The sequence below is a fragment of the Lycium ferocissimum genome, chromosome 8 (assembly GCF_029784015.1).
Source record: "Lycium ferocissimum isolate CSIRO_LF1 chromosome 8, AGI_CSIRO_Lferr_CH_V1, whole genome shotgun sequence".
NCBI lineage: Eukaryota > Viridiplantae > Streptophyta > Magnoliopsida > Solanales > Solanaceae > Lycium > Lycium ferocissimum.
In genome coordinates, this window is record NC_081349.1 from 55159253 (window position 1) to 55175700 (window position 16448).

A 16448-nucleotide genomic window follows, 5' to 3' on the forward strand; every position below is an offset into this window, starting at 1 on the left:
CGGTTACTATTCTGGGCCTGGACGTAGGGGGTTAGTTGGGGCTAGTCGCGGCCAGGGTTTTGGGTCGTGACATTCAGGATTACGGGATGATTCTCTAATCATAAAGAAATATTAAGAACTCAATGAGGGAAATTACAACAATTCATACGTAATATAATCAGGAAGGCCCTAGGGTTACGGAGCATGGTAAAAAAACCCTAATTTTAGTATAGGATCATAATTTATGGATTATGAGGCGTGGGGAAGAAACGATATTCCCCCTAAGAACCACATACCTTAGTGCTCCAAAACTTGAATTAAAGATTTGAGCTTTGAAGATTTTCAAAATTTTGAATTCAAACCCTTTGAGAGGGTTTTCAAAAACCCTAGTTTTGGGAATATGATTTTTGTTTAATTAAAAGGGATAGTTTAGAATTAACTTAGAATAATTAAGTGGGCTTACCTTGGTGTTCTTTGGGAAGAGGAAGAAGTCGTCTAGGGTTTAAGGAATGAAAAATAATAATTAAAACGATATGGACGAATATATCCTTTTCCGGAAAAAAATTAGTTTTTCCCAAAATGGCCGTTTTTTGAAATACGGCCGTATTTTGAAATACGGTCCGTATTTTGACATATGGAGCACCCGTCTCTTAAAAATGGCCAACTTTTTGACGATGTCCTTTTAAACCCCAATATCCTGGAAAAGGTATTTCAAATCTCTAAACTTTTATCAAGGAAGTTTTCCCAAATTACAAATACGTTTTGAAATAGGGGTCGTAAAACGAAATCGATCCGTTTTTAAACCCTGTAATCAAAATGTAAAATTTCCCAAAATGTTAATCCTTGGTCCCCCTTTTAATTGATTTACACCGTATCCGAAATACTCGTTCATGGGCGAAAACCTCCTTTTAAAAGAAGGGAAATTTCCCAAATTTTCCCCATCCTTTATCTAATTTTCTAAGTCTAGGATCATGGTCAAAGCTTAGGTTAAAGGTACGGGGTGTTACACGATCGAATGACACCTGGCATACATTCAACATACGCGAGTTATAATAATACAGAAAAGTCATAGGACATAAGTATAATATGAAGGGATCACCTGCACGCAGAAAAGGCCCAACACAGTAATTTATATATTTACACACAAGCCAACCAGGCTACTACTAATGTCTAAAAAAGATCACACAGCCGACAAGGCCACAATAACAGTACTAGTACCAAAGTAAGGCCGACAGGGCTGCATATAACATCTATACATATTACACCTGTCTATGAGCCTCTGAGAGTAAGCATAAATGTAAGATAGCGGTCGGGATAGGGCCCCGTCATACCCAAAAGATACAGATAAAGCATGTATATCGTAGCATACCAAAATTTTAGCAAGTCCGGGAAAAAAGGGGGTTGGATATCCCCAATGGAAGCCTAATCAGGTCCCCCGGTGTCGATCCGGAAAAATGCAACCCGTGGGGAACGGGAAAATAAAGTACTATGTAAGGGAGGGGGAAAAAACCCAAACAAGGAAAAGTACAAAACCGTAGCAATACATTTTTGTTTTAAAATTAGAATATACATATATATACATAAGTAAAAGTAAAACCCTCACCATAAACGTAGCCCAAAGACCGGTGAAACGTATCCGACCATAATAGACTCTGGGAAAAGTACCCAAAACCCTAATAAACCGGGGGAAAAGTTCACCATAATAAAGCTTGTTTTTTAAAAACGTCGGGGGGGTAATACAAATATATATATAGGCACCTAGTGCCGTACCCCCCGATTATATGGGGGCCATTATATCATAACATATATATATATATATATATATATATATATATATATATATAAAGACACATTAGTGTCATACACCGATTATAGCTTTCGTGTGTGTAATAATATAACATACATATATATATATATATATATATATATACACACACACACACATACGATGAACACATAGAAACAATGTCTGGGCCTTTGGGAGTGACGTAAGATCGGTGACCTCCGAACACTTTATGTAGTCCATGCAGATCATCACAGAACTATACATCAAAACTAAGGATTAGGGATAGAATCAAGAGTACAATTCATCAACGTAGCCAGCGACATGAAGTTGAGATATAGACATTAGAGTGGAATCAATTTCATGAAAGCGTTCAGAAGTGTGTTTAGCTGATTCGTGCCAAGGAAATAAAGAGAACGAGACCTTACATACCTCGTTAGCTCCCTAGCCAGTCCAATCTAGTAATTCATCTAGCGGTTTAATATGCAATAGCGATAACGTCTCTCATTAGGCAAAGAATATACTTGGTATATTATGTATATCAAATGGCAAACTCTTCATATAATGAATCGAACAGCATCTCCCCTATTTCTTCCACCTTCCACAAGCTCAAAACAGCAAAAAGAACAACTGTATCAATTCCCATCAATTCCAGCCACCAAATAATTTAGAACAACCACCAAATAGCCTGCTATGACTATCGACAACAACTTTGGAACTGCATACGTCGGTATCAATTCCGCATTTTTTTCGTCTAACGATCAATAGAAGGTTAACAAACTAAAATATGTCCGAGAAAACACAACTTTTGCCTTATTTTCTAATAACTCCTCTTCTTCCACCTTAGTTTACTCGAAAGAAAGCCCGGATTCAACAACACGACAAAACAGGATGACAAGATTAAAGCGGTGAGCGGAACTTGTAACAAAATTGAATAACGTGGAAGCACATCTACTTAACGGTGCTGCACAAGTATGAGACTAAGCTAGATGAAGTCCTTAAGGTCACTATTCACATTTTATGAAGAAAAATCAGTGAAAAAAATGAGATGCACAATGTTATATTTACTTAATGGGTTGTGGGGTCCACCCCTTTTTTTAATCCAAAATAATTATGAGTTGTACACCGCTTTAATAAGTCATCGGGTCACTATGTTTATATAGGTGAGTCACCAGGTCCCTTTCTATAATGCATCCATGTGGAAACGCTGTCTCCATTAATAATCTACTAAACTTCTTTAGGTCTTTAATTAATTTCTCCTCTTGTTTCTTCTTCCACTACACCACAAAATTTAACTAATTACACACATAATTAACCTCTCATTTCACTAAAATATTAAACACTTTTAAGACACTTCATGTACTCATTATTATGCTCATGTGATATAGCACTAGCCCATAAACTCTTCTGGCACACACAAAGATTATTTTCAATCATCATCATCACAGTTTTCCCCTACTTATGTAATCCAACTTGAACGCTTTCTAACGTACGAAACCACGGGATGAAACATACTGATACATAGTGTTTGTACTGATATTACCTGTGTGCACCCTTGGAAAACCGCATTGTATCATGGAGTCGTCTTCTAGACGTTGTATCTAGCCCGAGTCGGCTTCCCCGACCAGCCCCAGAGTGAGCTCCTTCTCCATGCCAGGCCGCTCGAAGATCTCTTTATTTTATGTCTATTCCATTTTCGTACATTATTGTTATATTCGCACACTTATGTATTTCTTAGACATTATTTATGGTTGGGGGAGTCCCTGTATTTACGGACTTTCACCCCTTTGGGTCAGGAATAAGGTAAGATTCCGTACTTATTTATTATCTATTGCATGACTTAGGCATTTATATTGATTTTGTTGTTCTTTAAGTTGTAATTGGTTAAGTGAATGATTAATTGGTTAAGGGGATGGTTCGCCCACCAGGAGGGTTAGTGTGGGTGCCATCATGATGGGTTAGGTCGTGACAAAGTTTGTATCGTAAGCCCTAGGTTCGTCGATCTCACTGCACAAGGACATGTCAAGTAAAGTCTTTTATGGATCGCACGAAGACGTTTGTACTTATCTTCTAGACGTTGCCAGACATTAGGAAAACTTAAACTCTTTTCTTTCCTTCGCGTTTACTTGGATTCCAATCAGTACATGGACGATTCAAACTGCATTCGACCTTTCATTATATTCTCCCATAGACGGCGAGGACCGTGCTGGGGCGGGGCCTGCGGACGAGAAATCCAGCTGGCCGCCGGCCGCCGACGCGCAGGCCGTGTCAAAGGTCGCGGGACGCCGTAAAGGCCGAAAAGGAAGACCATCCGCGCGGGCCGCGACTAGGCCGGCTCATGCTAGACCGGCCCCCGCGCCTCTGCTAGCCTCCGGATAAGGAGGCAGTAGCTTGCGCCGGCACCGCGCCCGCCCGTATATTATAGCGCTCCAGCAGCATATTGTCACCACCCGTTCCTGGTAATATGATATACCCGCACTAGCTACCGAGCACCTCTGGTGTAACATTCCATAACCATTTCTAAGTGGGCCATATAGACATCTCATGAATATCATACTTAGTACAATCATCAACAACAATGTCCATAAGCATAAACCAACTAGACTACCGAAATATTATACAACAATAAGAACTGAAGAAGCTATTGAACATCTAACAGTATACATATATCTACGAGCCGTGTTGTATCATACGAATCCATAAGATGGGCAGGATTTTGCCATACCCAAGTATATATGTACAAAGGAGTAGTACCAAAAGAATGCACCTCCGGAACAACTGGAGTGCTTCTGAGATACTGCTGATGGAGCTCCTAAGGATCAAACTCGTCCATCCGTTCCACTGGCGGCATGAATCGCGCGTCCACAAAAAAGTCATCGTACGAATAAGAAATTAGGCATGTGTAAGTAAAAAGAGTAACCACATAATAAGAGATACAAAACATAACATGAGATAAGGATAATCTGTATGTCTAATTGCCTCTTAAGGCAAATATCATGCATGCTTAGCCTTTTCATAAAAACATTTCTCATACTTATATAACATAATAGCATCAAGTGAATACGCAATTTCGATCCATAAATATATTATATTGCTGCGAAACGTGCAGCCCGATCCATATATATTATATTGTTGCGGAACGTGAAACCCGATCCATACCCATCTATCCCGCATCAGGGCATCCCGCGTCTGGGACAATATCATAATATACCAACTGATCAGGTGGCTATGCGTATATAACGCCTCACCTTTCGTCATATCCCCTATATATATATATAACATAAGTAGCATGCATGAAAGCCCAAATATAAGTTACCACTTTATCGGAGTGACGTAAGCTCTCAGAATCCCTCTCGACTTATGTTATGGAACACCAATATTTATATATTCTAATTAAGGAACAAGTAACATAAGGTGAGGTCAAAAATAATGAATGAAATCAAGAAAATCATAAAGATGATGATGATGATTTTATTTCCAGAATTTATTGAAATGATGATGATCATCATCATCATCATCATTATCATCATAAAATCATTCTCATCTTTAAGATCGTGAAACACTTCGTAATCAGCGACCTCATTTCGTTGAACAAGGATATTATGGAAAACATGTATGGGTTCACAAGAAAGGAATCATGCCTTTGGAAAGAAAGGGACTAGCCTTAACATACCTTTTTGTCTCCTACTACTTATGCTTATCCTTCCGAGCTCGTAAATCTACATTTAAGAGAATTCATACTATCGTTAGACTTATCGTCGTATACTTATATTAAGCTTTCAAATAAAACTACTTCATATCCTGCCGAAAATCGGGCAGCATCTCCCCTGTTTATATGCCTAGCCCGAAACCACAATCCAACAACCAAAAACAACAACAATAATACCAACATCAACAAAAACATTATCAATACCAACATGCTCCATAAAACATCCCTCACGATGTTTTCCAAATTTCTCAACTAACCAACTCGTTATACGATTATTTAATAACTTTATCTCTGTAAATAAACCTAAATCAATATCAATAAAAGAAGATTCATACCTTACTTCCACTAGAACCACAATATCTTCACTTTCCACCTTGAGCTCAAGGCAAGACTTGCCACAATACTATTTTATAACCGCAACTATACGCTGTCCGAACCTAAATTTAGGGATTATACTTAATTTGGGCTTAAAATTTGATGTTGAAAGTTGGGGGGTTTTTTCCAGAAGTTTGGAGGAGGTTTGGGGTGTTTTGGATGAACAAGAGGGAGTAAGCCCCCCATATAATATTCAGCAGTCCGGGGCCGGACCGACTCGGGGATTCTTCCCGGCGCGACCGCGCGCCGCCTTATGGTGCGTTTAATGTTCCGAGTTCCGGGTTCTCCTGCACGCCCGCGCCACGCTTCGGCGTGTTCGCATAGGTTTAATTCCCTGCTCTGACAGCCCATCTTAAAATGCTCATAACGCTTGATTCGGATGTTAGATTAATGCGCGGTTTATTGTGTTGGAAACTAGACTTTCCGAACTTCATTTTAGGCTTTTGTTTCACTCCAGAACTCCTAATATACTAAAAGATTTTCTTTCTCCAAGTTAGACAAAAATTATCGTACCAAATCTTACCCAACTTTTCTCCAGAATTTCGTAAACTCAATCTCCTTGATTCACTTATTCTCAAACCCTTCCATGACCAATTACATGAGCTTAAACACTCATAATCATAAGATGAGCGCATATGATCTCATATCTCCTCGACAATAACTCCACTGTGCACAATTGGATAGCTAACACCTAGTGAATCTTAACGTTCAAAAACCACGAGGTGTAACATTCCTCCCCTCTTAGAAGCATTCGTCCTCGAATGTTAAGTTCTTAGGGATTTCTACGAAAATCGAGCAGCATCTCTCCTGTTTATATGCCTAGCTCGAAATCACAATCCAACAACCAATAACAACAATAACATTATCAATACCAATATGCTCCATAAAACATCCCTAACGATGTTTTCCAAATTTCTCAACTAACCAACTCGTTATACGATTATTTAATAACTTTATCTCCGTAAATAAACCTAAAACAATATCAATAAAGGAATATTCATACCTTACTTCCGCTAGAACCATAATATCTTCACTTTCCACCTTGAGTTCAAGCCAAGACTCGTCGCAATACGATTTTATAACCGCAACTATACGCTATTCGAACCTAAATCCAGGGATTATACTTGATTTGGGCTTAAAATTTAATGTTGGAAGTTGGGGGGAATTTTTCAGAAGTTTGGAGGAGGTTTGGGGTGTTTTGGATGAAGAAAGAGGGGGTAAGCCCCACTATATAATGTTCCCGAGTCCGGGTTTGCACCGACTAAAAATTGTCCGCCGTGACTGCTGCCGGGGCATGCGCGTGTTCGCGAGTTCTTTTGGGCACTCCTCGTGCGTTCGCGCCACGCCAGCTCGTCCGCGCAGGGCTAATTCCCTGCTCTGATAGCCAATCTTAAAATGCTCATAACGCTTGATTTCGATGTCAAATTAATGCGCGGTTTGTTGCGTTGGAAACTAGATTTTCTGAACTTCATTTTAGGCTTTTGTTTCACTCCAAAACTCCTAATATACTAGAAGATTTTCTTTCTCCATGTTAGACAAAAATTATCGTACCAAATCTTACCCAGAAAACTTTTCTCGTAGTTTGGAAACTCAATCTCCTTGATCTACTTGTTCTCCAACCCTTCCATGACCTATTACATGATCTTAAACCCTCATTATCATAAGATGAGCGCATATGATCTCATATCTCCTCGACAATAACTCCACTTTTCACAATTGGACAGCTAACACCTAGCGAATCTCAACGTACAAAAACCACGAAGTGTAACAGTTATCAGATGTTATGGTTTGTGTGTTGAAACTTTTGAACGTATTGGATCGGGGGGCGGGGAATTATCCCTCGCTACTCCGGATGGCTAGCGAGACAGCCAACCGCATTCCCATAGATCTCCGTGCCCCGAGAGCGTAAGACGCTGCAGTGGGCTCCACGTTTGGATAAGGCTCCAAGACTAGAGATTTTTCCTAGACCATTGGAAGGCCAGGTGATGACCGGCGAGAATGATAATCTATTTTGGAGGTTCACCAAATTAAAGCATCCCGTTTTCTATAGCACAGAGCCCGAGGATGCTTATGAGTTTATTATCGATTTTCATGAGAGGCTCAGTTTTATTCCATCTTTTTAGAGAAGTATGTTTCGCATACTTTGAGGGATAGGAGGCATGACGAGTTCAGTCACATCGAGTAGGGGAGTTCTACAATTACAGCTTATGAGGCCTGTTTTCACTCTTTATCCCATTATGCTCTACAGTTGTTGCCTACTGAGGCTGAGAGAGTTCGTAGGTTTGTGAAAGGGTTGAGCACTACTTTTTAGAAAGTAGCGGATCGTGTCACCACAGTTAAGGGTATTTGACAGGACAACTATGGCAAGTATGTAGATAAGAAGGCTCACAAGGGTGGTAGTTTTAGTGGTACGTTCTTTCGGGGGCAAGGTCAGCATAGGCAGAGTTGCGCTTTTATTCGGGTTTTCCTATCCAGTCGGCAATGTAGGTTTCTATTGAAGGGCCGTCAGGTCTTCGAGTCAGCCAAAGGGTTCACATTCCATATTTTTTTACCATAGTGGTTATTCTTCTTCTGTTCAGCAACCTATGCTAGACCGTGAATGTTTCGAGTGTGGCGAGCAAGGGAATTTCAAGAGGAAGCGTCCGGACTTAGACGAGTAGCCGCAGTGCTGGTACACCGCACCTCGGGGCTCCCGGTTCATCGACTAGAGAAGGTCTTATGGTAGGACCGTACACGGAGACGGGATGGCGGCCACGCGTCCGGTAGAGGTGGCGTGCACCTAGCGAAGGGATCTCATTCAGGCAAAGGTGGACATCGTCCCAATAGGGGGGGCCTTAGTCAGGCCAGGGTCATCGTGAAAGTTTGCATGTTAGTAGTGGACGGGTTCATTTCTATGCCTTTGCGGGAAAATGGGAGGTCGAGGGTTCTCGGTCACGTTACGTGTAATATCTCGGTCTGTCGTCCAATTCCGTCGGCTACTATGTTGTGCGACCCGGGTTCTACATTCTCTTATGTCTCCACATACTTCTCTAGAGGACCTAATATGGTTTGTGAGTGATTTTCTTGATGCTCCTATTTATGTATTTACTCTGGTTGGAGACTCGGTAGTGGTAGATAGAGTTTATCGATCTTGTACCATCACGTTTATGGGTCATGGTGCGTGTGTAGACCTGGTGATTCTTGATATGGCAGATTTTGATGTTATCCTAGATACGATTTTGTTGTCTCCTTATCACGCAATTTTGGAGCTCGTAACGGAGCCGATACGCTCACCGAGTCGTACCGGGTATGTGTACTCGAAGCGATGATACTCTGATCCCTCCCCAAAGAATATCATTTCCTTCCTTCGCGCCAAGAAGTTAGTTGATAGAGGTTGTTTGGCTTATATGGCGTATGTTCACGATACCAGTGCTGACGTTTATCGCTTGAGTCGGTCCCCATGGTATGTGTGTTCGCGGAGGTGTTTTCCATGGACTTGCTGGGTATACTACCCCACTGTGATATTGATTTCTGTATTGACTTGGATCCAGAGACTCGTCTTATTTCTATTCCGCCATATCGGATGGCGCCAACTGAGTTGAGAGAGTCGAAAGAGCAGTTTCAGGACATTTTTAGCAAGGCATTCATTAGACCGAGCGTCCGCTTTGGGTGCTCTTGTGATTTTTGTGAAGAAGAATGATGGGATTATGCAGATGTGCATTGATTGCCATCAGTTATACAAAGTCACCATTCGGAACAAGTACCCCATTTCTCTTATTGATGATCTAGTTGACCAGCTTCAGGAGGCTTCAGTATTTTCCAAGATTGATTTGAGGTCGGGTTTTCACCAGTTGAAGATCCGGGCTGAAGATATTCCTAAGACAGCCTTTCGGACTCGGTGTGAGCACTATGAGTTTCTTCTCATGTCATTTGGGCTTACTAATATGCCCCAGCTGCTTTCATGGACTTGATGAATGGCATTTTTAAGCCATACTTGGATTCCTTTGTGATTGTGTTCATTAATGATATATTGGTCTACTCGAGGAGCAGGGAGGATCAGGAGAAACACTTGAGGATTGTTGTTGGTTTGTTGAGAGACAGGGAGTTGTATGCCAAGTTCTGCAAGTGTGAGGCTGGAGTCGATATCTTTCTTAGGTCACGTGGTATCAAAGGACGGGATTATGGTTGATCTAAGAAGATTGAGGCCGTGAGAGATTGGGCCCGCTTCAAAGGGATGTAGAGATTCATAACCGTGGGTGCGGCGAAGCATTACTACGTCGGTTCGTGAAGGGGTTTGTTTCTATTGCTTTGCATTTGACCCGTTTGACTCAGAAAGAAGTACCCTTTCAGTGGACCGACGAGTATAAGGAGATCTTTTAAAAGCTCAACACTTTATTGACTTTAGCTCCAATTCTAGCATTGCCCGTGGAGGGCAGGGATTTTGTGGTATATTGTGTTGTTTCTCGTTCTGGGTTGGGTGCCGTGTTGATATAGGAAATTAAAGTTATTTCCTATGCTTCCAGATAGCTGAAGATTCATGAGAAGAACTACCTTACTCACGATTTTGAGTTTGCCGCAGTGGTATTTGCTTTGAAGATTTTGAGTTGGCCGCAGTGTCCATTGGTATTCACCTACCATTGCAGCCTTCAGCATGTGTTTACTTAAAGGGATCTCAATTTTAGGAAGCGGAGATGGATAGAGTTGCTTAATAATTATGACATTACCATCTTATATCATCCGGGCAAGACAAACATGGTAGCAGATGCCTTGAGTAGGAAGTCAGTAAGTATGGAATTTTGCTAGATTGATCGCGTCGGAGCGTCCCTTAGTCATGGAGGTTCAGACTCTAGCTAACAGTTTTGTAAGGCTTGACATTTCAGATTCGAGTAGAGTACTGGCTTGTGTTGAGACGAGATCGTCGCTTCTGGATTAGATTAAGGTAAGGCAATTTGAGGATGAAAGGTTGTGCAAGATTCGTGATAAGGTCTTGAGTGGTGAGGCCAAAGAGGCCATGATTAATAGTCACGGAGTCTTGAGGATCAAGGGACGTGTCTACATTTGATATGCCATGAAATTATGGCACATTGATGCTTTTTAACTCTAAGTTTTACTTGTTTTCAAGTAAGCTTGTGTCAGTTTGATGTGTTTAGTGTATGGTGCAGGTATTAAGATGTTGGAAGGCAAAAGCAAGCCAAAACGAGGAAATTGAAGACTTAGGCACTGTTCCTGTATTTTTACAGACCATCAACATGTCGACGGTCCGTCAACTGAGTCATCTTTGTGCAATATCATAAGAGTTCAGAGAAGTGCAATGTTTGTGAAGTAACAGGACGAGAAAAAAGACGGACCGTCAAAATGCTCGATGGTCCATCAACTTGCACCGTCGTTTGAAGAACTGCAGCTTGAAACTCTATCAGAAATCATCAAGAACACCGTCATTACTCGGCCGTACCGTCGAAGTACATTGACGGTTCGTCGAGTTATAAGCCGGCTGGGCTGTTTAGTCTTTTATTAATTCTGAGTTTTTGACTTGTATAACTATCTGATAGGGTGTTATATTTCAGACATCTTGAGTTTTAAGACTTGTATTGAGTACTTTGAGTTCTTAGAACTTTTCAAGGGTTTCAAGACTATTCTCTTTCGTTTATCTTACATTCTCTTTTTAAGTTCAATAACAATTAAAATTACAATGTTTTGTGTGTTTATCATTCCATGAGTAGATAAATTCCCTACTAAGGTTGTGGACCTAAGGATGGGAGTTTTGTGAATGGGTTCCTAGTTGTGATATATGCATAATGGCTTGTTAGGGTTTGTTAGTTCTTCATTATTCATTGTTAGTTTATGGTTGCAAACATTAGCTTATGCCATAAATCGTGATATATTTGGGAAAATAATTAGGGTCTGGTAAGAACTAATAACAAAAACTCAGGGCTTTAAACCTTGTTTAATAAATTCACTTAGGAATAAGAGGAATTTACTTGGCATAATTAATCTTTCTTCATATAAACTCTTTTGTATTTGGGAAATTCATAAAGAGATATTGTTCTTAATTATTGGGAAATATTAGGAACTCCATTAGAGATTAAGTGCACTCATACAACGACCCATTAGAAGTATATCATATTAGAACCCTAAGCATTGCATTCATCTGGAGGGCACACAACCTGGGTTTCTTTTACCCATAACTTACAAATCAATTACCAGTCAATCAAATTAGTCCAGAAAAATCAACACTTTTACAAAACCCTTTTTTCGGAATACAATCAGGACTGCAAAACAAGCATACAACAATTTAGTGACCTTTTCTCACCATATTCCCTCTGAGATTCGACCCCAACCTTGTTGGATTACTATATTTGACAACGTTCGCTTTATGCTAATAAAAGGTGTAATTTGGGCATATCAAATTTTTGCGCCGTTGTCGGGGAATACGGCTTTGAAATTACTGAATAGTGATTACTTTGCTTGAAGTTTTTTTCTTATTTCGTCACACCTCGTTTGCTATTCCTTGTGAACCAGGTGATCATGAATCGTAATCAACGAGGATCAAATGGTCACACAGGTGGTCAACAAAAACCCGGTTATAGCGAGGGATGAGAATGTATTCTTTGATACGATAGATGAGGAGGACAATGCATTTGCTATTGTTCATCCTTGGGTTGGAGCTACAAGTGTCAAAATTGATTCCTCTCTCTACTAGTTGCTCTAAGTTGAGAGCTATTTTCAGAACTCCACCAACAATGATCCTAATCAACATTTGCAGAACTTTGTGGATGTATGTGCTAATCACATCCAAAATAATGCTTCGCAGGATGCTATTCGGCTGAGGCTCTTCAAATATTATTTAACAGAAGATGCAAGAGTGTGGATTGAAAAGCTGCCCCAAAATTCTATTACTTCATGGGTAGAGATGGTTTCAGTTTTTCTCAAGAAGTGGTATACCCCAAGCAAGAAGGCTGAAATTCGTGATAAAATTTATGAATTCAAACAACGCCAGGGGAAGAAACTATATGAAGCTTGGGAGAGATTTAAAGAATATTTGCAGAAGTCTCCAAATCATGGTTTTTCGGAGAATATATTGATGGAGAAATTCTATACAGAGCTGGATCCTATAACACAATCAGTCGCGAACTATGCAGCTGGTGGGTGCTTCATGGACAAAACTCACACCCGAATCTCTAATATGCTTGACAGATTGACTACACACAATCAGGCATAGCACTTGGGTAATGCTAATAGTCTACCGTATGGGGGTGCAATCCACAATATAGTGAAAGAGAACCAAGATACACATCAAACGTTGGCTAAGCTTGCAACAAATATTTCCTTGCTGGCCAAGAGGTTTGATGAGAAGGAAACTAAAAAGGTGAATATCTGTGAAGAAGCTCAAGGAATGCCTAAAGGGATGTACCAAGTTCAAGAGGGTCCATATCTAGAGGGACCTCCTATGGAGGTTGAAGATTCTAACTATGTGAACAACTCTCAAGGAGGCTATCAAAGGCAAAAGTACCAAGGGGCTTATAAGAATCAGAATTAGTGAAGACCTCAACAGGGACAAGGTACTTACAACAACAACCAGGGGAACTACAATAATAATTATGGTGGCGCGAACCAAGGGAACTACAACAACAATAGCAATTTCGAAAATAAGAGTTCAAATCCATATATCCCACCAAATGGGCAATCAAATAATCAAGACAGTTCGCGGTTGGAGGCTATGCTTGAGAAGGTGCTAGAAAATCAAACCAAGGCTGAGAAGACCTCATCTGGGTTGGCTGAAATAGTGGCATCTCATACGGCTTCCATTCATAACCTCGAGTCACAAATGCTTGATATTTTCATAGAGCAACACCTCCTCAAAAGTGAGGACTTCCTAGTGACACTATTTCGAATTTGAAGAATGGGGGAGGTGGTATAGACCGTGATTATACTATCAGTACTCGGAGTGGTAAAATACTCCAAGGTGCTGAAAAGAAGGTGATAGATCTTGAGCCAGTTCTCGAAGAAGAAGAGATGCAGTCTGATGCACCAATTATTGCTGAAGAGATTCCCACAAAAATTCTAATTGTGGAGGAAGTTGTTGATATTCCAGTGGGTTCGAAGATGACTGATGACAAGAGCAAACAAACTGTAAAGGGGGCTCTCTGCCCTTTGACGCATCTTTTCAAATCTAAACCTCCCTTTCCTCAAAAGTTGGTGAAGAAGCGGAAGATGCTAAGTTTCAGAAATTTTATGATCAGCTAAAGCAGTTGTCATTGAACTTTCCATTTTTGGATGCTATCAAGAAGATGCCTGGATGTGTGAAGTATTTGAAAGATCTGCTTACGAAAAAGAGGTCTGTACAACATGAAACTGTGAATTTGACTCACACTATGAGTTCTATTATTTCGACAACTACAGTCCAGAAGAAGGGAGATCTTGGGGCATTCACTATTCCTTATTCTATCGGGTGTTTTGATTTTGCTCATTCTCTGTGTGATAATGGGGCGAGTATAAGCAATCAGGATTAGGGATGCCTAGGCTGACAACTATGCGATTACAAATGGCTGACAGATCTATTAAGAGGCCAGTTGGCGTGGTTGATGATATTCTTGTATGGGTTGGTGATTTTCTGTTGCCCACAGATTTTGTGATTCTTGATTGTGTTGTTGATCATGATATTTCCATTATTCAGGGGAGACCTTTCCTTGCTACGGGAAGGGCTCTTATGGATTCGAAAAAAAATGAAATAAAATTCTGAGCCAATGATGAAGAGGTGACTTTCCAGGCAAGTAAGGGGATGAAGTTACCAAGTGCTTACGAGAGAATTTTGGTGATTGATTCTTTTGATGTTGTTGATGAAGCTGTGGAATTCAAAATGGAAGAAGAATGTTAGGAGATGCTCTTGCTGCTATTCTAGAGAATTTTGATGCTGATGAAGTGGAGGCCTATGTGGAGACGGTGAATTCGCTTAGTTGGGTTCATATTCTTACCACCCAAAGAAGCTTGATTTTGATTTGGAAAATAGAAAGACACCACCAGCAAAACCATTCATTGTTGAGCCACCTAAGTTTAAGCTTAAGCAGTTGCCTGCACATCTGAAGTATGAGTTTCTGGGCCCAGACAACACTTTGCCAGTTATTGTGTCTGCATTGCTGAATAAAGAGTAGACAAAGATATTATTAGAGATATTGCGAGAATACAGACGTGCTATAAGCTGGACTATTGCAGATATTTGAGAAATTCCCTCGGGCATATGTGAGCACAAGATTCAATCTAAGGAAGATAGCACACCAAGTATGGAGCACCAACGGAGATTGAACCCACCAATGCCAGAGGTGGTGAAGAAGAAGATAATTAAATGGTTAGATACATGAGTTGTATATCCTATAGCAGACAGCAAGTGGTGGGTAAGCCTGGTACAATGCATTCCAAAAAAGGAAGGTATCACAGTGGTGCCTAATGCGAAAAATGAGTTAATTCCGACTCCTACTGTTATTGGGTGGCGTGTTTGTATGGATTATAGAAAGCTGAATTCTGCCAGTTGCAAGGACCATTTCCCCAATGCCTTTTATTGGTCAGATGCTTGATCGGCTGGCTGGAAGGTCCTACTATTACTTCCTAGATGGGTATTCTGGCTACAATTAGATCAATATTGCTGCGAAGACCAGGAGAAGATGACATTCACTTTTCCTTATGGGACTTTTGCTTTCAGCAGGATATCATTTGGTCTTTGCAATGCACCGACTACTTTTCAAAGGTGTACGATATCAATTTTTTCAGACATGGTGGAAGACTTCTTGGAGGTCTTTATGGATGATTTCTCTGTCGTTGGTGACTCTTTTGATAATTGCCTTGACCATCTGGGTTGAGTGCTGAAAAGATACGAGGAGACTAATCTTGTGCTGAATTGGGAGAAGTGCCATTTTATAATGAAGGAATGGATCGTTCTCGGTCATAAAATCTCTGAAAAGGGGATTGAGGCCAATCAGGCTAGAATTGATGTGATTTTAAAGCTTCCTCGACCTATCTCAATTAAAGGTGTTCGGAGTTTCTTAGGACATGCTGGGTTCTATAGGTGATTTATCAAACATTTCTCCAAAATTGTGAATCCGTTGTGGAAGCTTCTTGAGAAAGAGGCTAAGTTCGAGTTTGATGAAAAGTGTCGAAAGGCATTTGATGAATTGAAAAAGCGTCTGACTTATGCTCCCATTATTGTTTCTCCTGATTAGTCCCTAACGTTTGAGCTAATGTGTGATGCGAGCGATTTTGCTAATGGTGTTGTGCTTGGCCAGAGGCACAATAAAATTATGCACCCAATCTACTATGCCAGCAGAACATTGAATGTGGCACAGATGAACTACACAGTGACTGAGCAAGAGCTGCTTGCTATAGTCTATACTTTTCAGAAATTCGGGGCCTATCAGTTGGGGTCTAAAGTGGTGGTTTATAATGGCCATGCTGCTTTGAGGTATCTGATGGCAAAGAAATAAGTGAAGCCGTGGTTGATTCGATGGGTCCTGCTGTTGCTTTTTTTTTCTTTAATCAAAGCAACCAGCATGATACTGATTGAAATTTATTAATCAAAATATCCTGTACAGAGAAAATTGGCCAAAAGTGCCTACAATATGATTAGCAGTAAAA

At 40.5% G+C, this 16448-nt stretch overlaps 1 non-coding gene across 1 annotated transcript; it reads right to left on the minus strand.

Moving 5' to 3' along the window:
- Positions 1 to 12784: 12784 nt before the first annotated feature.
- Positions 12785 to 12890, minus strand: LOC132069075 (small nucleolar RNA R71). The gene has a single exon (XR_009417643.1). It is a non-coding gene; the product is annotated as a small nucleolar RNA R71 (small nucleolar RNA).
- Positions 12891 to 16448: the final 3558 nt, after the last annotated feature.